This window comes from Antechinus flavipes, chromosome 2 (assembly GCF_016432865.1).
Source record: "Antechinus flavipes isolate AdamAnt ecotype Samford, QLD, Australia chromosome 2, AdamAnt_v2, whole genome shotgun sequence".
Classification (NCBI taxonomy): domain Eukaryota; kingdom Metazoa; phylum Chordata; class Mammalia; order Dasyuromorphia; family Dasyuridae; genus Antechinus; species Antechinus flavipes.
In genome coordinates, this window is record NC_067399.1 from 591659109 (window position 1) to 591680228 (window position 21120).

General features: G+C 37.1%; 1 protein-coding gene across 39 annotated transcripts in view; it reads left to right on the top strand.

Moving 5' to 3' along the window:
• Nucleotides 1-21120, top strand: part of TCF7L2 (transcription factor 7 like 2) — a 228521-nt gene that overhangs the window by 91706 nt on the left and 115695 nt on the right. The gene's annotated exons all lie outside the window — the stretch shown is intronic.

Sequence of the window (21120 nt, forward strand, 5' to 3'; positions counted from 1 at the left end):
GAGGGGAGGTAAAGGAAAGACACAGGGTGGGTAGTTTTTTAAAAGGTTGTATTATCTATAAGGTCCTCATGGCTGATGATATATTTAAGAAGTAGAAAAATCAGAAAATATATTCTTTCCCACCTTTGTGAATTTTTCTTCCACTTGTTCTGGATCCAATCGGCATGGAAAATACCATTCACAAGCATGGGCATGTTATTACCTTGATTCTAGGATATTAAGGAGATATCCTCTCCATGATCCATGATCCTCCTTCTTTCCCCTTCATTCCTGGATAAGTAATGGGTAGGAGGTGAGGGAGAAAGGAATCAAAAGCACAAAGGCAACGAAGTCCTGCATTTTTAGGTTTTTGAGTGTAGCAATATCTTTTTTACATATCATTGGAAGATCTTCTATACCTAAATCTATGTAATGTTAGAGTAAAAATGAATTTTGAGAGGGTTTATGCTGTATTTGATGTATGCAGTTGCAAATTTTGTGAATGTGATGTCAGAAACAACTTATATTTATCATCAAGCAATGACCACATTCATGAAGGGGTTATGTCCACATATATATTTAATGCACTTTCTTATTTAAAGAGTTTGTAGACATGTAAAGCAGAGTTTGTAAATTAACCTCTTGAGAAGATAGCTTGGACTTATTAGAATATTTTCTTCTCTATATTTTATCACATGTTAGACTTTATATTTTAAAAATAATTAATGGATGACACATTTTTATAATTAATCTATGACAGGTAGAATTATGCAAAACATGGAACTATTCATGTATATTTTATTGAGGATCATAAAATCCTATCTTTGTATATTTTGCCTCTATATTATGTTTAATTTTTAAAAATGAGATTTAATACATACATATTTTTAAAAAGAAAAACAGTGTAGTTAAAACAAAATCTTGGAAATATCTTCTCATGCAAATTATAGCCATTTGGATATATTTAATTTAGAGAAACATTCTGCTGTGCAACTTAGAGGGTGGCCTATAATGTAGCACAATTCAATAGTAATAATAATAATAAAACATTTTTTGTTTGGTGTTATTTTGTGTGAGAAATATCCTAACCTCATGGATGAGGCTTTGGAGTTAATTTTGTGACCATGGTCAGACCCTTTAACTTCTCAGAGTCCCAGGTAACATTCTAAGAGAAGAATAAGTTGTAGATAAAGAATATTGGTGGATAGAAGTTTCCATATATGTGATTCTCCATTTTCGTGAAGATTAATCTCAAGGCTATGCCAAATAATTAATGATGATGATAATAATAACTACAGAATTTCTTTTTGAATGTTGGCAGTTTGGTACCATAAAAGAATGAGAAGCAGAGCAGTATTTGCTATGAATTTTGTCTAAAGATGTTTCTTTTGTTTATCCAGATGAATTTGCTGTTCCTTCATTTAATGGAATTCTAGAATGTTAGATGAGGAAAGGATCTTAGAAATAATTTAGTTTAGTCTTCCATGGTGTAAGGGAAAGAATGCTAGATTTAGGATAGGAGGTTTAAACTCTGGCTGTGTTGAAAGTTTTGTAACTTTTCTGGGCTTTCATTTACCCCTGTAAGAGGAGGTAAGGGGGAGATTGGATGATCTCTTTAGTGTCTTTCCAACTCTAAACCCTGTGATCCTTTACGTTACAAGGAAGAAAGTTGAAGGCTTTTGAAGGAAAATTGTCTATTCCTAGGCCACAGAATTAATCATGAGCAGAGGCTGACCAGTAATTCTTCCCAAGCTTCTACTTGATATAATTTTTTTCTGGGCAATCTTCGATTCTAGCTTCACCTTTCATCATGATATAAGGATAGACTACATGGCCTCTTAAGGTCCCTTCCAACTCTCAGTCCTTGAACCAGTGATTCTAATAGAAGCAAAGCCAGTCTATGTTTGTGGTTCCATTACCTTTAATTTGGTACCCTTGTCAGTGAAATCATCACGGCAATAATGTAACTGCCAAATTGTGAGCCTTGAGTTGGCTTTCATTAAATGAGACTTCTCAACAAACAAACAAATAAGTGGAGGTGAGGCAATGAAAATTTATCTTAGTGAGTCAACAGTTAATTAGGATAAAGTCATAGAGCCAGCAGAAGGTATAATTGAAAGAAACTTTAGAGATCTCTAAACTTGAATTTCTTAACTTTTTTTGTGCCACGAAACCCTTTTCTGGTGAAACGTATGGACTCCTTCTCAGGATAATGTTGAGAAGAGGGAAAGAGAGAAAGAGAGACAGAGAGACAGAGAGAGAGAGAGAGAGAGTATGAATATGTGAAGATAATAGTGGAACCAATTATATTAAAATGTAGTTATCAAAACATTGAAAAACAAAACAAAAACAGATATCAGGTTAAGAACCCTGATCTTAGTCCAAACACCTGGTCTTAGTGAGGAGTGAGAATCAGAGAAGAAAAATTACTGCATTCAATGCTCTTTCCAATACACTAATCCAATCACTTCATTTTACTGATAAGAAACCTGAATCCTAGAGATCTGAATTGACATCTCAGTGACACAGGGCTAACACAACTAGGACTAGAAATCACATCTCCTTCTTCCAGTCCTCTTTTCACAGAGTTCTCTCTGCCTGCTCTTAGAAGCACTTGATTCAATTTGAGTTGACTGGAGAGATGGAGAATCTTATTTTCAATCTTTTCTGTGTATATTATGATAGATGAAATGTTAGTTAGATTTGGAATTTGGAAACCTGGGTCTAAATCATAGCTTCACTACATTATCTGTAATGCCTTTAGCAAATGATCTAACCTCTCCAGGTCTGTTTTCTTCTGAGTGAAGAAGTTGAATGAGATGGTATTAATTTGCCATCCAGATGCAAAACTATGACTGTGATCCTCTAAGATAGGTTGCACTCTTAAGCTTGACTTCTTCTAGGTCAGAAATGGTTGGTTGGAAATACAGCTGTGGAGAAAGACGAACATTGTCTTAAGAAGACTTAGAAGTTTTTCTTTTAGTACAAAGCTGCCCAGGGTCTTTGAAGGAGATCTGAGATGGGCACACCCCACGGTAGGTGTGCCCTTCTGTGATCTTCACATCTCTTTCCTCCACTGGCTTTGAATTTGAATTGAGTATGTAAACTTGGGAAGGTGGCTTGTTGCCAACAAAAACAAGGAGGGTTGTCCAGGTTCTAAGAACCTTATATTCACATTTGGAAATTGAAGATCAGTGCAGGGGGGCAGGGACTGGCGGAGATGGCAGAATATTTTTTCCAGGAAGCCTGAGTCAGATTCTGTGTGGGTTTTGGCTAGGCAGGCAATAGGAGTGTCTTAAGGACCATTTTCCTCTTTTGTTCAATGAAAAGCATGTTGTTTACCATAGCAACCACTTTGAAGCATGTAGTACCTCAGTGATGGAGACCCTTATCCAAGGAGCCCCAGCTGGGAGTTGTAATATGATCTTTTGTGATCCTTATGGTCTTCTTGGGGGGGTGCAGAGGGAGTGGTGCTTTGTAGAGGTGGTAGAACAAGAAAAAGAAGGATTGGAGAGGAGCGCTAAAAAAAGAAATAAACAGTATATTTAGTAAAGAATGAACCAAAGTTTGTGGAACACATAACACTTGTGTTTTAGATAAATTATATTTTATTCTGGGTGAATTTGGTTATTAATTGTGTAAGTTCTGGAGCAATATATTCCATAAAAGAACATATGAATGGTGACATTCTGAGGAAGTGGTGGTAGAGGCAGAGGAGAAAGTCAGATGAGAAGATTGTGGAAGGCAACTGGATTTCAAATGTATGTAGTTTTTGTCTACATTATGCTTCATAATCCCTCACCCTTAGCCTGTTTTGCTGCTTGTTTGGGTGAGTAAAAATCTATGCCAATTTGAATTGGGGGGGAATATGTGATTATGCTTTTTTCAGTGGGCATAAAGGAATGTTTACCCCAGCCAAATTTGTGTTGGGTCCCATGAATAACTATTTAGTACACATGTATACTGTGGGCATGTGAAATTATATGTAATATATGTCTTACGCTTTATATTTTAAATCTAGATTAGAGATAATAACAATTGGGTCTCTAAGATTTTACATGAATCTCACCTACTAGTGTTAAAATTAAGTAACAAACTTTAAAATGTTCCAGAATTGGATTTCAGCTATAACCTAACACTTATTACTTGTATAATCTTATTTTTCCATTTAAAAATATTTTCTTAACTTTTCATCAAAAGTATTTCAAAATAAATGACTTAAGATCACTTCCTAATTTGTCTGAGATTTAAGATATTTGCTAGTATTTTGGCCAAACTCTTTCTTAATTTTTGACTTGAAAGTCAGGATCAGAGACTGTGATTTGTAAAGGCATTGATAGCTACAGATAAGTAGGAAAATAGATGTTTTTCTCTAAATTTAGATTAGGGTAGTAGTACATAGAGGATCAGGCATGAAAAAATGGAGGAATATTGGTGGGATATTTTTATTTGATTATCAATCCTTCAACAAGATTTAGTTGATGTGGTGAGTAGTTCATATCCTAAGAGATTTAATTTGAAATGTTATGTCATGTATTGAGCAAATGTGTCTAATAGGTAGTATTTGAGGTTACAAATAAGATAATTTTAAAAAACCACAACAGCCCACATATTTTAGTCCCTGTAACTGAAATTGTATCCTATTTGTTATATATGATCCAATTGCTGTTAATCTGGGTTCAGAAATGAAAGGGAATTATTTCCAAGGGATGCCTGAAAGCAAATGTGAATTTATACAAATTTCACTCTCCCTCCCCTCCCCCCCCCCTCCTTTTTCAAATGACCTGAATTAGACCAATATTCAGATTCAGGAAATAATCAAATTCTTTTCCCTCACCCTTAATCTTTTCTTCTCCATATCATTGCTCTGTCTTTTGCCCATTCAAAACTTCTCCATGCCTGTGTGGTATCTTTTTTCTATTTCTTGACTAGATTTTGCCTATTTCAAAATAACTAGAAAAAAAAAAAGGTGGAATCCTACTGAGTTGTAGTCTTCTGAGACAATATTGCTCAGTTGAAACTGCTCTAGCTGATTGGGTGAGCCCATGGGTTAGAAAGCTTTCCCTGGATGCTACCTCTGGTATCTTTGCTATACAAAGACTTTCATTTAACTTCCTTTGTACCTAGCAAAAAGAGATGCTGTACCCCCAAATGGTGGTATTTTGGCATAGTATATCTTTTACAGAACGGCAAAAGGCTTCCCAAATTCCTACAATTTCTTCGGGGTTGACTTTTGAAGTTGATGTGGATTTTTACCTTGGGGTAGATTTCAAGTACGGCGTGTTCTTCTGAGTAATGAGCAGAGAGGTATGGGATAAGAAAGCAGGCTGAATCCTGAAGAACAAAGGATGCTAGGTTGTGGTAGCAGGATTTTTTCCCCTATTTTGTTTAAATGCTGAAGGAGAGAATAAAACTCTCACAAAATGTGACATGATAGGAAAAAGCTTCAGAGAAGGGTTGTGCTTGAGGTATGGGGCTTTTCTCAGTCTGCAAAAGGAATAACATGCCTCTGATTATTTTTGTTATTGACTTAAGGAGGGGAGGCAGTGACATAATTTAGATTCAGAACAGTACCATCTTAATTGCTACCATGGAAGAGAGTAATACAATTGGAATCAGAGGATCTGGCAAATCCTTGTGACACTTATTTCTAGTGTGACAGGTTTTAGTCCCCTTTCTGTAAAATCTGGAAGTTGGACTGGATTGTTTCTAAGTCCCTTCTCATTATAAATCTATGCATTTGAGATTAAAGTAGATGACAGAGGAGCAAAGTTACTTTGAGAGATTCTCCCCATTCCTCCCCTTTTTTGGCCGATGCAGCTGTTACTCTGTGGTAGAGTCTTCTGGGACACCTCCTTTAGGGGGGCCATGACCCCCTTTGGCCAGAGATACTATTGAGAGAAAATCTTTGTGATAAAAACTCTTTTGTTTAGACTTTGACAGTGACTCAGATTCATAACCATACTTGGTTTTGTAAGGAGTGGATGGAAGAAAAATCTTTTATTAATTACTATGTTCTAGGAATCATGTTAAATGCTGGTGATAGAAATATTGGACGCCAAATAGGCTTTGATCTCAAGCCGTTAGTGTTCTTATAGAGGGAGATAACACATATTGAAGAGTGATATCAGTCAGTTCACTAAACATTTATCAAGTGCTTATTTTGGGCCAGATCCTAAATATTAGAGCTAGACATAGTGCTGAGGTATATTTGATATACACAGACAGCCAAAATCCAGATTGTACTCTCAAGAATCTTACATTAGCTTGGAGGGAATGATAACATGTAAATAACAAGGTACATACAAGATACATCCAGCACAGCCATTTGTTTATTGTAGAATCTTCTGATGAGATCACTAAATCAGCCACTATATAAAGAGCAGTGAAGATGAGTCCCCAAGACTTGGGGAGGTGCCTTTGTTTAATGGATGTGATCTAGATGTGTAACCTTCAAGACAGGTTGAGAAGGAGCTATGAGCAGGTGAATCTGGAAAGTGTAGTGTCGTCACAACCCAATGTATCTAGGAAGAAATGGTGATTTAGGCTGCCGAGCAATCAAGAAAGATGAACATTGAGAAAAGTTCAAGGAGCTTGAATTCGAATAGGGAGAGATGCTACATTCTGAAAGTGGTATCCAGGGAAGGCAGTTTATTCTGATGAGTTACAGGGATAGCAAATTCATCCCCAGGGCAGTCAATTAACTTACCCTTTCCAAAAGCCAGGTTGCTGTTATTTTGATTATTCTGCACAAAGCAAGTAGTCAGCTGAGAAGGCAGGACTGATAGAAGAGTGGTTTCAATAGACAGGTGGATGGGATGTAAAGCATCACTTAGTCTGAGGCTGGCTAAATGTCTTGGACAAGACAAGTTTGCCTTCATTTAGTCACCAGTTGGACTGACCTAACTCGTAAAGTTCTAAGGCTGTGGAGATTATTACCCCCCCCCCCCCCCCCCCCGGACCTCTGGGGAGGTCAGAAAAGATTCTGTTTCCTGGTCCAGGTAGGGAGAAGGTTATCAGCCAGAACAAAACAGATGAAGATATGACTTTATTATTTGTCTAAATGCTTTCTGTGTCTACAACATTGCCTAAGGCCCTGTGGTGTGCATATGTTATGATTCTGCCTGCTGAGAAATATACAGTATGGTTGAGCTTACACACAAAGCTATTATTGAATGAAAATATAAGTATATAATCAAGTAATAAATTATATGGCATATTGTCCCTAAGAATTCAGAGATTGGAGAGTGGTTATTGTTAGATTTGGAAATGGTTGGGAAAGAGTGGTTCAGGCACAGGGCCATCTTTCTGTCCAGATTTGGAAGAATCCAAAAATATCTTTTTTCCCCTTAGGCAGAATAGAAAAATGGTGATTTGATAACTGTCATTTATCTTTGGCCTCTTGTTCAGTAAAGACTTAGTAATCCTTGCTAACTCAGGGTCTTGGGCTGTTACCAAAAAAACTTTTATTGAAGCCTTAGACTTTGTTGGGGCCTCCCTCCAATCACAGGATAGAAGCTGGAGATGCTTGTTAAAATTGGTTGGAAAGAGATTTAGTCTATCCTGAATTACCACAGTGCTCCTCTAGTTACAGGATAAGATTCATAAAAATGGACCCCCAAAGTTTTGTTGAATTTACTTAGTTTTGGCTTTGAGATGGGCTACTTCCTTCTGGAAAGGAAGTAGTTATCAAAGTCAGTTAGCATGTGTTTTTTAAAAATATATTCTTTTTTGTTTGTTTATTAATATTGCTATTACCCTTATATCTGTAGGATCCACATATGAAATATGTACTGTCAAGTAAAACTAATTTTAAAAAAAATGTGTCTTTCATCCTATCCCTATATTCTGCTATCGCTTAGAGATGTGATGAAGAATGTTTCACTTGCAGTCCTCAGAAGTCATTACTGGGTCACTGTTCTGTGGCATTTAAATAAAATGCAAGAAATATTTGTTAGGTAGCTACTACTGTTGGATGAACACTGTGGTGTTCATTGTGATGAAAAGCAATCTTGCCACGTATCTCATAATTGGTCTACAAAGCAGAGTTTCTTTTAAATTTTTTTTGTGTCATGGATTGCTCTGATAGTCTGGTGAAGCTTATGGATCCCTTTTCAAAATAATGTTTTTAAATGCATAAAGTAAAATATATAGGATTACAAAGAAAACCAATGACATTGAAATGTAGTTACTGACATTTAAAAAAAAAAAAAATTTCTCCATAGTTCCCAGGTTAGAACTCTTAAAGAGGATATCTTTTGTCCCTGGGTTTTTTTTTGTTTGTTTGTTTTGTTTTGTTTTTTTAATACTTTTCTCACTTTAGTAGGACTGAATAAGTGAAGGAAAAAAATTTCAAAGCCATGTACATATAGATAGTGTCTGATTTGTTTAATTTTTTCTTAGCAATTTTCATTTACATTTCACTTCTTACCAGGCTAGGTAGTGATCTAAGAGAAAAATAAGGTGGCTTTTGGAAATGGTACCCCATATTAAAAATTACATACACACATTTACTCGTTCAGTCACATACACTGTCTTTGAATGCAAGAGTATTTGCACTTATGGACATGAAGATGAATGAGGACTAAATTGAAGAATCTACTCTGAGGCCTTTATAAGTGACATATTCAGTGAGAATTTGAAATAGCTTGTTCAGTACCTATACTTTCAAATACAATTCTGAAATTAATGGAAATTTATCATTATCATCATTGTTAATAGTAGGAGGCGATGGATTGTGAAATTGTTTGACATTTAAAAACGTCTTCATACTAAAAAAAAATGGTAACCATTGAATTACATGCTCTTGGAGAGCTCTTCTAGTATTGATATTCTTTAAATGGGTATTACCTGTAATCTTGTAGGTTGCCTTCAACCCACTCTTACCTCATTGCGTCTATTTTTCCCAGCTTGAGACAAGTATAGAATTGTTAGTCCCTTAGAAGGCTAAAAAGATAGTACTCAATTGATACAGAGATTTTTAAAAAGAGGGAAGAGGGGGACGGGAACTAAGTTGATATAAGTATATTTGGAAGTAAACTTTGTTTTCATTATTTGGGTTGTGATTCTAATCTTCCAGTAATGAAATCTCTCCCTTGGCTTTTAATCTCTGGTAGTGTGTATGTAGTTCTTATCTAAAGTAAGCTCCTTGAAGGTAGGGAATTTACAGTGTGTTTTATCTCTATTTCCCTACCCTATATTAGAATATACTTATATTCTAAATTCCCTATATTTTTATGTATAGTAAATCATCAGTAAATATTTGATTTGAGTAGAAAACCAGTTCTTGGTATGGAAATGAGGTTTATTTTAATGTTTGTTATTAAGTCTCCCAATATTATTGTTAATTGTATAAAAATAGGATCATAGGATTGATCGTAGATTTTGCTCTGGAATGGACCCTAACTTTCATCTAGTCCAGCTCTTACTTTTTACAGATGAAGAAACTGAAGCAAAAAAAAAAAAAAAAAAATGAGTGATTTCCCTAAGGTCATGCCAGGGAATAAGTAGTAGAAGCAAAATTCAAATCCTAATTCTAAATCCAGCACTCTTTTCACAACAAAATAGTTTGTCTTGGCTTGCTTTTCCCCCTGTTCAGTGACCTGTGTCCTTTGAGATAGTTGGTTTCATGGTATGATTTGCCAGTGATTGGAGTTAAATTCCATTTTTCAGTGGATAATTTCATTGATCTGGGATCTGGTTACTAGTACAGCTCTGGGAGGGAGAGCTCCTTTGAATTTCCATTCTAAGTCTCAATCTCTGCTCCTAATGGGGAGATTTGGAGAGGGAGAGCCGAAGTATATAAAGACTATATGATTATAAGAATAAGACAACAACCTGTTAAAGTGTGGCTATGTTTTATGACTTTTTGTTGGTTTTTTTTTTTTTTTTTAATGATGTCAGGGACCCAGTGGACTTGCCAAGGCTCTAAAATCAGGTTTTTAACTCCTCCTCTTGTTTCATTGGTTAAGTTCCTCTGTGAGTTATTTTTTTGGGGGGGAGGGTTGAGTTGATGCGCCCATTACAGGAGGGGTAGGTTTTTTTCTTTTTTTAATATATTCTTTTTCATTTTATAGGAGTCTATAGTTAGCTGATTGCCCATGGGATGTTTTGGTAGCTAAGTAAAAGCAGAACCTGAAGTACACATTTGTGCTTATTGAAAAAGCTACCTGAGTGGATCTGTGAATGAATTCTCCTTTGTCAGCCTATCAAGTTTCACTGTCCCATCTTCCAGGCCCTTGCTCATCACTGTGCTTAATCTTAGGTGTTTAGGGGGAGGCTGTGACTTCATTTTTTTTACTTATTAAAGTCAATGAGGCAGGATGTGAATAACTCTGATTTATTCTGTCACAAATGTGGCGAGGTCTTTAGTAACTTAGGATATTAGTGGCATTGAATCAAATAATAGTTGAGGAGCTGATTAGGGCTAGTCCTGTCAACTGAGATTTTAAAAATTGTACTTTCATTTTGGGGATGCTTTTTAGTTCATTTTTTTTTCCATTTCTATACTGGACCAAAACCAGAACTGTATGTGTCTGGACAAATTCACTTGTACCTCCATGTTACCTTCCCCATGATGGGCAGAAGGTGAGCTTTGTATCAGAGTTATGATGAGTGGACTATAGCAGGCAGTTGTATGTAGAAGTTTGTGCCAGCAGAGGATAACAAGACAAAGTGAAGGGATGACAGACACCATAAGGAGGAAGCATACCCCTTCTCTCACCTATTGGGAACATATCTGCTCAGGAAAGAAGAGTGTCTGCTCTCCACACCCTTCCTCCACGTCAGTGGTTTGAGGCAAAGTTCTGGTTGTCCTAGAATAGTTATAACTCTGCCTTAAAAAAAAAAAAAAAGCCAGTTATAACTCTGCCATCAGATTGTAAAAAAATATAGAACTGCCCCCTGCGCCCCAAAAAGCTTTCAATCAGATAGTAGTCCTATGGTACAGCAGTAAAACTTTTAAGTATTCAGGAATGTCATGATGCAGATTTTTTTTTCCTGCCAAAGCAGGTGAAACCAGGCAGGGATAAAGCATATCAGAGAAGGAGATTTCATGCGTTAGGACATGACAGTCATCTGGCTTTCTAGCCCAGTAGGGCAAAGATTCTGTCTCCTGATTTTGAGGGTACAGAAATCTGTTTTCTCTCTCTGGTCATTCTTCTTTGGTTGCCCAGGTGCCGATGGTGAAGAAAACAGTAAGTACTTAAAATTACCAAGGAAGGAAGGAAGGAAGGAAACCCAACAGCACAAGCAGGCCTTGGGACCAGTGTGTTTTTCGGCCCCTGGGGACCTCTCACATTGCTCTGGTGACAAAAAGCCAGGCCATTCCTTGTTTCTCCTGCCTCTGAAGTTGAGCCAGCCTTAGGAGGGCACCCGTGCAGGATTCCAAGAGAGAGGACTTTCCTTGCACAGAAGCCAGAAGCCAACTTAGATGGGCAGAGGTTTAAAAAAAGCCCACGGGGGGTGGGAGGGAAAAGAAGCTCAGTGTAGGAGAGAGAAGATGCTGATGGGTCCTTGGGGAGGGAGAAAAAGGAAAGAGCCAAACTGGGATTTAAGAAAAAAGACTCAGAATTTTATTCTGGGAAAACTTCCTATGGGAAGATAGAATAGAAACTCAGAAACAAAAATTTGGAAAGCGGTAATACCTCTGTAGCCAAAACTTACAAAGGACGAACTGTTGGAAAATTCTTAGTTACAGTGACAAAGTTCAGGGATATTTAGTCAAGACTCCAAGTATATCAATTTGATTGTCAGAACTGGATGTGCCATTTTTTAAAGGATGCTGCTGCTTTTTTTTTTTCCTTTCTTGCATTTTCTCATTAGTTCATCATGCCCTCTCATCCCCACCCCACCCAGGTGTGTGATGTTAATGAACTATCTCCATTTCCCTCAAGAAAATAAAAGAGTCTTTTATGCAATTTGGAGCAAGGGCTGAATAAAAGTGGCATATGTGAAATGAAGAAGGGAAAATGTGAGTAGATGAGAGGGAGAGGGACCCTGCATGTGCTAGCTTGACTGTATGGTATATATGCAAATAATGAATACTGACTGGAGAGTCTATAGGGAGAAAGAGTATACATTGAGATTATGCTATGCTTCTGAAGTTCATACTCGTAATAATTAAGATGAGAATATCTAATGTTCTATTACATGTTAAAATGATAAAACATGATGTCATTTTTCTTCCTGCATGTAGCACAAAAAGTAAGAAGGAAGAAAAGAAGGGAGAGAGGGAATTTAATGAGCAACTAAGACTGAATTTGAATTTAGGTCTTAAGAATACTGTGGACTTTACCCAGCATCTTATTTGATGGATATTTCACACCCACCCTGTGGAACAGATAGGATTCTGCAGGGTCCCCATTTTATGGAAGGAAAAAAATTAGTCATTGTAGCTTGTCCACAGTGATGTCGACTTAAGCCTTCTGTGTTCCAAGCCAGTGCTTCTTCTGCCATATCACTTATAGGTGGAAAATTTGTTACATTTTTTCTCTCTATGTATTTTTACCATTTCCAATATGGATTCATTTATATCATGGTTGATGAGGTTAAAGAAATAATTAAGGGAGGACAGGACCCTGATAGAATTGCCAGTTCTCTTCTCAAATCCCCAGGCTTTCTAGATCCATAGATAGCTGAGTAGAAAGCTTAGCCAAAGATAGGGTGCTTTTTCTCTTTTTCTTCTTATTCTCCCTCGCTTCTATCTCCCAGAAACATAGTTACTGAGAGAAACCAGTTACAATCCTACCAAGATGTTCTTGCCACCACTTTGTCCCGAGACCCTCTGGGCCTTACTGTTGTCCTTATACTATCCAGATTGTCTTTTTCCTACCTCCCCTCCTGCCCCCCACTCCCATTGTCTATGACCTACCAATGTATTTCTCTAAGGGCTCTTGAGCCTCGCCATCTGGAAACCAAACTTTTTTATAGGTATACTTTCTTCTAATTGAAGTCAGAGCTTCTCAGGAACAGGTCCTATCTTGATATTTCTGTTTGTATTCTCAAATGTAGCACAGAGCTAAGAACTTTTTTTTTTTTTCATTCATTCACTATTGGACTGATCCAATAGAATCCAATAGATTCCAAAAGAAAGTTTTGAAATTAGAGAGTTTCTTTGGGAATGCTTAGTCATTTTTTTGTGTGTTTTAAAGTTCCTCCTTTCAATCCATTTTCTTTGTACTTTTTTAGCGTTCCACTGATCTGTCTTGTTTGTGGAGTGGAACTTTAGCTGTGTGCCCATGCAATTATGGATTTGGCTTTAATTTATCCAGTTGCTGTTTGCATTTTTTTTTTTTTTTTTTTGGTGTGCCTTCCTTTCCTGTCTCTGACAGATCACACTCTCATCTTCAACTTTTTAGTGATGCATTAGTTGCTGTGTACTATTAAATACAAGCCAGAAAAAGGATGGTACAAGTGTTGCCACCTATAGGTGGAAAATTTGTTACACTCTATTTATGAGGACTTGAGCAAAGACAGCATTTGGGGAGAAATTATCACCACCCTTAGTCTGAATATGGATTGTTGATGTACTACTTTTTGACTTACTACTATTTGTTTTCTATGTCATTAAGTTTTACCATCTGTTCAAAATCCTGTGAGTTCCTTTTTTTTTTTTTTTAAGTTCTGTTACTCTGAGCAATATACAAACTTCTTGTGGGCTCAAGATCATCAGCATGTCTGATAATCATCTATCTTTGTATATTCATGTGCTGAGGTTTCAATTCATCATTAGCTGTCTTCACTTTCTCTCTTCTTGTGAAGGTCCTATCATTGGATCCTGAGTTCAAGGAGTCTCTAAAACCCTTTCTTAGAGGAGGCCCTAGATCCCAGGCACTAAATTTCACCTGGGAAAGCTGCTGTTGCTTGTAGCTGTGTTCTGAATTCCTTTCCCTCCCCTTTGCTTCTACCCAAGCTATGGACAAAAATTGTAAGAAGTGAAGGTTCGGAGGATTGTTTTGTTAAGGGCTGAGAATGGAGTTTTGCCTGAGGAGGCAAAAGTTTGGGGCAGGAAGCCGGGGTGCCTCTTAGAAAGTTTTTTTTACTCCCCCGTAGTTTGATATTGCCCACTGCCAGATTGTCTTCGTGTTTTCTTGTTGACGTGGCCTGCAGAACGTGGTGTATGTGTGCCAGGTTATGAAATGAAGATTCATCTCACTTTATGTTGATTACTTTGGTAAATATTTGCAATGTGTATACAGTCATATTTCTGGCAAGTACTGTAAACCCAATTTTACTATAGTCTCCTTTTCTCCAACTTCTGCCTTCCATACCCCAAAGGATATTATCAACCTGGTCAGTCGGTACTTTTAACATTTTCACGTGGGGGTAGAGAAAGTGGTGTAGTATAATGAAATAAAGTGTTATGAAATAAATTTTACTTTTATGAGAAGGTGGGGAATAGCACTGGACTAGAAAATTCAATTTAACAGATCTCTCTCTCTCTCTCTCTCTCTCTCTCTCTCTCTCTCTCTCTCTCTCTCTCTCTCTCTCTCTCTCTCTCCCTCTCTCTCTCTCTCTCTCTTTCTCCCTCTCTCTCCTCTTTTTTCTCTCTCTCTCTCTCTCTCTCTCTCTCTCTCTCTCTCTCTCTCTCTCCTCTCTCTCTCCCTCTCTCTCCTCTCTCTCTCCTCTCTCTCCTCTCTCCTCTCTCCTCTCTCCTCTCTCCTCTCTCCCCTCTCCCCTCTCTCTTCTCTCCCCTCTCCCCTCTCCCCTCTCCCCTCTCTCAACTCATACAAGAATTCAAGTCCCACTGCTCAGTTACTGGTTGTATAACCTTGGACAATTTAATTTAACTCCTCATCTTTCAGGTTACTCTCGACATTTATAAGTTATATAGATCTGCATTGGAACAGGGATTCTTTATATTGAAAGTGCTACATATTAATGAATTCATTGATGTGGTTCAAAAATAACAACGTGTAGATGCTAGAGATACAAGGAAAAAACAAGACAAATTGAATACTTATTTTATATTCTCCAGTCTGGGAGAGGGTATGAAACATATACACAAATAATTCAGTGGAAAATCTACAGAATAATTGCAGAAGACCTGAATTCTAATCTTGTTTTTTGTCATAATTTAGTATGTGAACTTCTGCAAGTCATTCTCTTTCAGGATGTCAGGTTTCTTCAACTGTGAAGTGAAAGATTTTTACTAAAGGATTTCAGAAAGTAGACTAGCTGTGAAATAATGCAATTTGAGGTGACTCTCTGGGTCTAGGTTGGCTCCTGTTCCTAGGCTATGAATGTTGGCCTTAGTGAATCACATAACTGAGTCTCTGTGCCAAAAAACCCTCACAGTAAAGTATGAAGACACAATTTAACAGTACACACTCCCACTGAATGAGCGGCAATAAGATTATATATTGGGTGTGATCATGATTGGCAAAGCACTGGGCACTGACAGATTATGTGGAAGACAATGTTGTGTACAAAGGACTTTTGAAGAAGGCAACTGAGGACTTTAAGAACTTGAAGGATAGGGCTCTTGTGTTAGGCAGTTTAGGTAATGCCTCAGAACATTATTAATGGGCAAACATCAATTTTCTGCTCATAGATTCAGATTGGATAAGGACCCCTGTGTTTGGATATTTGTTAGAATTTCCTCAAAATGTCTTGAATCTGCAAAACAGGGAGAGGAAGCCACAGCCAAGATAATGATTTTCAAGATTCTTTGGAAGCCTTTTATAATGTTCTTTTGGGAGCCTTGATTACTGTGAACTTAGAGTCAGATATTGTCTTTTATTTACAAAAAGAGTCATAGAATGTCAGAACAAGAAGAATAGCTTTTGATCATTTTGTTCAAGCTGACTATACTCATTTCATATTTAGAATAACTTGAGTCACAGAAAAAAAAAAAAGTAAATTCCTTTCCCAAGGTCACATAGCTACTGAGTGAGTGACATAGTTCATAACAAAACTCTGGTCTCCCAGTTTCCATTTGGGTATCCTTTTTCTTAAGTCTTATTGCTGCTTAGGCAATGGGAGGTTTATATCATTTCTGGATCATGGTGTTAGTTCTTTTGTTGCCCTATCAAGGTAAAGTCAGCAGTATGATGTGGATGTGTTCATGAAGACTAGATTCTGTGTTAGGGGAACTTAGCTTTGCAACTGGACCCTGATACCTGTGGGGGTTTGGACAATTTTCTTACTCTCTCTAGGCCTCAGTTTCCTTACTTGTAAAATGTGAGTTGAATAAGACAGATATCTACTATTCCTTTTAACTTTAAATCCTGTGTTCTTACTCTCAATAAAAGAAGTAGGTTTCACTTCTTGAGATATATATCTTCCTACAAATTGTTTATAATATTTGTATATGAGTGTATGTTTCTGTGTGTGGCAGACACATTTAATGTGGAATTTTTTTTTATCACAAGATCATAGATTAAGAGCAGGATTGGAACTTTGAAGATTTCTTTTGTTCACAGATCCTTAATTTTACAGATAAGGAAACAGGGAGGGGAGACTTAGACCATATCACACAGTTAGTAAGGACAGACTGGAATCTGACCTTAGGTTTCTCTGGATATTTTGGGTCTACTACTAAGCTGATACTTCTAGTGATACTGTGGGAGCAGATCATTTGAGAGAAACTTCTTGTGAATATTTTCAAAAAGTAGACCTCCCTTTTGCAAATTGAATAATCACCTTCTAATTTATCTTTTTGTTAAATGTGTTTTTTAAAATAAAATAATAAATAAGTTTCTTTAAAATAAATAAATAGCTTTGTTTAAAATGAAATACAGCATTATGGAAACAAGGACTTTTTTGCACTAGAAGGCAATTTATAGCTCATTTAGTCTGAAATCTTCTCATTTTACAGATGAAGAAACTGAGACCCAGAGAAGGGAAGCCCTTCTGATAAATTTATCCACCATTTTCTTCAAGTTCCAGTGTGCTTTTACACAAAATTAGTTCATATTACTTGGATACCTTCTATCCTTATCTTCTTCCGTTATAATGGTAGATGTAATATTCTTTAATGTAATTATTATGGAGCCTTTTCAGAAAGGCAAGTAAATTAGAGAATTTAAAATGCCACTTGCATAACTTCCTTCCTCCTTTTTTTATTCCTTTCTTTTTTTTCTGATTATACAAGTATATTAATTTTTTAATATATATTTCCTTTTATAAATAGCTTTTTATTTTCAAAATACATGCAAAGATAGTTTTTAGCATTCATCCTTGTAAAATCATATGTTTCAAATTTTTCTCTACTTCTTCCCCCTACTCCCTCCCTTAGACAGCAAGTAATCTAATATAGGTTAAATGTGAATTGCATAATTTTAAACTATGAACAGATTTTTGACTCAACAGGGGAAAAACTTTAAAATTTATCAGTAATATGATCATATTATATCAGTGATATGATTAGTAATATAAATGATAATAATCATATGGATTCCCATTGATAAAAATTTATATCTAAAAAATTGTATCATAGAGACCTCAATATTTAGGGTTCATTTTGCTTTTTTATTTTGTTTTAAAGTGAAACTCATATAACAAAGTTGAGTATCCCAATAGAGTTGTATGAGTACTTTGGATGACCAGTAAATGAATCTTTGTGTTCACTCAGTAACTTACATTATCGAGATAAGTGCTAGCTATTAAACTCATTTGGTAAGGGGGATGATAATATGACAAAGTCTTAAGTGACTTAGACCTGAGGTGGTCCAAGAAGTGAGTAGTAAATCATATTGCTTCCCTGAGCCTCAGTTTCTCCATCTAGATAAAATGATGAAATTGGAGCAGACAAGATCACCTTTAAGGTCCCTTCAAGCCCAGCTATACTGAAAGCCTGTGTTTCTAAGATCCCTTGTTCCCTACAGAGTATTCTAGTCTCTTACATTCTTTTTCTCCTTACATAACATGAAGGATGGCTAAGGCAGGAAGTTTTGGATGTTGCCATTTATTTCATCAGGGTAACATGTATCATTCAATTGGCGTGAATGAAGCCAGTCTTTTCAAGAGCATTGTTTAGATTATTTCCCATCTTGGTCCCTCTGAGATTGAGCACCAAGAACTTTATTATCTGTAGCTCCCCTTTTTCTGTGGAAGTGACTGTCTTATTGCTCCATAACCTTGCCTTACAATTCTCCACAGTGGGTGGGTCATTGATTTGTAGCAGTTTCTTAGGGGCTTATGGAGCTCAAAAAAAAGAAAATCCAACAAGGGAAAGATGCTTTTGACTAGGCATCCCCTACTTGACAACAGTTTTTGTGGAAATTTATCTTCAGCAACAATGTAAGTGAAGGGAGATGATAATGTTGTTAAATGTCTTAAATCTTTCTTTAGAGAGAAGATTGTGCTTGTAGATTTTCTCCCCTTCTGGAAGATAGACAGGCAGGGGTGCAACTCACCTGAAAGTCATTATTTTTTATTTGATTTGTGCTAGAAAGGAGAGGAAAATTTTTTTAAAATGAGGGGAAAAAGGCAAATTGAAGAATCTATATGACAAAAATTCATCATGGGACTATACTATAGGAGAAATAGAAAAGATCCACATTTTATAGACAGAATGTTAGGGCTAGAAAAGAGCCTAAGGGGCATCCAACTCATCTTTTCCCTTTGCCAATGAGGGGTCTGAGATCTAGAATGGTTTCAGGACTTGTCTAAAGTGTCACAGATTCCTTGAAACCCAAAACACACAGTATCTGGAGCTTCCTTTTGTCATTTTTTAAAAAAAAAATATAAAAGCCACAGAAATTGCAACATTTAAGCCTAGTGCTTAGAAATTATCTTGGGTGTAATCATGATGCATTTCAAGATCCTGAAGGGAAGAATGTAGGCTTTGGGGAATGACAGACTCTTCCCCCCCCCCTTTTTTTTTCAAAGTATACCAAGGCTTCTCCTACTATGATTCATAATATAATCAATATGTGAAAAGTTCCAAGACACAAATTTTTGCCAAATGTTTCTCTTCCAAGTGGAACATTACCTATCTCACTACTTCTGAGCGTGAACAACATCTTTTGGGATGACTAGATAACAGCTGAGGGATTTAATTGGGTACTCACTAAAGTAACCCAGGAGCATTGTAGTCACTCAGTAATGGTGATATTCCAGCAGAGACTAGATGACCATTTTCAGGATGTTCTTTAGAGGCCATTTGTGCATGGACACAAAGTTTGATTGAATGAATCTTCTAGTTCTGAAGTTTCAAGGTTGCAACTTTGAAAGTGTACTTGTGTGAGTGTATCTATGTATTTATATGTATATGTATCTGTCTGTGTCTTTATGTTTCTATATAACTTCAGAAAAATACCTCTGCTAATACATCCTTCAGCAAAGCTGAGGGAATAAAAAGTAGAAAGTATTTTGGGGATGGTTAAGAAAACTCACCTTTCAAGATTGTAAAATTCTTTGATCTAAATTTAACTGATGAATGCAGCCTAACCTATAGCTTTTACAGAGCCCCATATGAATTATGGGATGCCAGTTCTATTTATGTTACTTTTCCTACTGTTTCTTTGCTGAGGGATGTGGGATGAGATTTTAAAATGGAAGGGAAGACATAGTGATATGAAACCCACCTACTGAGACATGGGTTCTGCCATATGAGCTTCTTCCATTCAGGTGTTAAAGTACCAATTGAGGACAGCTTGAAAGAATTTAAAACAAAAAGGCCAGTAGTAATTTCCAAACTCTTCCCACCTTTGCCCCACAGAGACTGTCATTTAACCTTGGACCAGCAATAACATATTCCTGCTCAACAGGGTTTCCTCTTAGGAAATAGGAGAGAATAGCTTGTTACTTTCAAACATGCTGTAAATGTATCACCATCTATTTTGGAGTCTCACGTTTTGAACTTGAAGTAGAGGCCAGAGTAGAGACTAGTTAGGGTCTGAAGAGGCCTGCCTTTCAGTTTATATGAGAAACCAAAAAAAAAAAAAAATAACCCAAAACAAAACATCCTTAATTCTGAAGAAAGAGTGGGCAGTGAGGATGGTGGCCAAACATTTGTGGGGCTAAATGGGGAGGGAACTTGTTGAAGGAGGTACCGGTGATTGGACCACAAATATGCCTGTCTGAACTGAGTACCTAAAAGGTGGAACCACCAGCAAGGAGAACTGGACCATGACAAGCTCCGGAATGCCAGAAAACAGAATGTAAAAATCTATGGCACTTTCTGAGGCAGCATCATCAAGAAGAACCATGTTGGCTTCCCCTCCCATCTCTTGGCTTACTTAAGGACTGCTGGTGAAAGAGGAACATATCTCCATAAAATCTGCAAAAGCCAGGCAGTTGAGAGAGGGTAAGAGTGGAATCACTTGAAATGTGTTTTAAAAGAAAATCCCATCAATCCAGCAGAATGTTAGGGCCAAAAGGAACCTTGTACATCACATATTCCGGCCCCACTTCTATTATGGAGGAAGATGCTGAGACTCAGAGTGGGAAAAGGATATGAACTTTCCCACAGGTCCTTGAATTCCAGTTCATTTTCCAACTGTTCTGGTTTGGGGTTGTTTTGAAGTTGAGTCTAGGGGACGCTGTGTGTGTGTGTGTGTGTGTGTGTGTGTGTGTGTGTGTGTGTGTTGTACTTCTTCCTGCAAGCCTGTGGGGGTGGGGGGTGGGAAAAAGAGAGACCTCCGTGAAGAGAATGACAGGATTTGATATAAAGCAGTGGGACAGCATTGCTTCTGCCTTTCAGTACAACCATGTGCTCCACATTCCATAGCAGCAACACAGGGTGTGATATAGTCAAAGCTCATTCTGCAAACAGGAAATGGTGCTAACCGCTGTGTATGCTTTTTGTATAGATAAAATATCAGGAATACAACCAATTTAAACACACACACTCCAAAGGGAGGGGCAATGGGAAAGGGGAAGGAATTCGATGGCCTGGGAGTGATTTAGACATGACACTTAGTTTTTCTGAAAATAGGGATTGTAAGTGAAGTGAGGAAGGTGTGTGTGTATCACATTTTACAGTGTAAAATGTTCAACTATATCTGGCCATCTTCTAAAAATTTTTGCGAGTAGAGTTTGAAAGTTAGTGTAGTCCACAATCTTGCACACATTTTGGAGGAATATTTTTAAGACTATATAAAAACATGAGGTTTTCAGGCTGGGTGCAGCCCCCACCCTCACCCTCCTCTCTCTTTTCTGGCAAATCCATGCAAACATCGGTATTTGAAAATA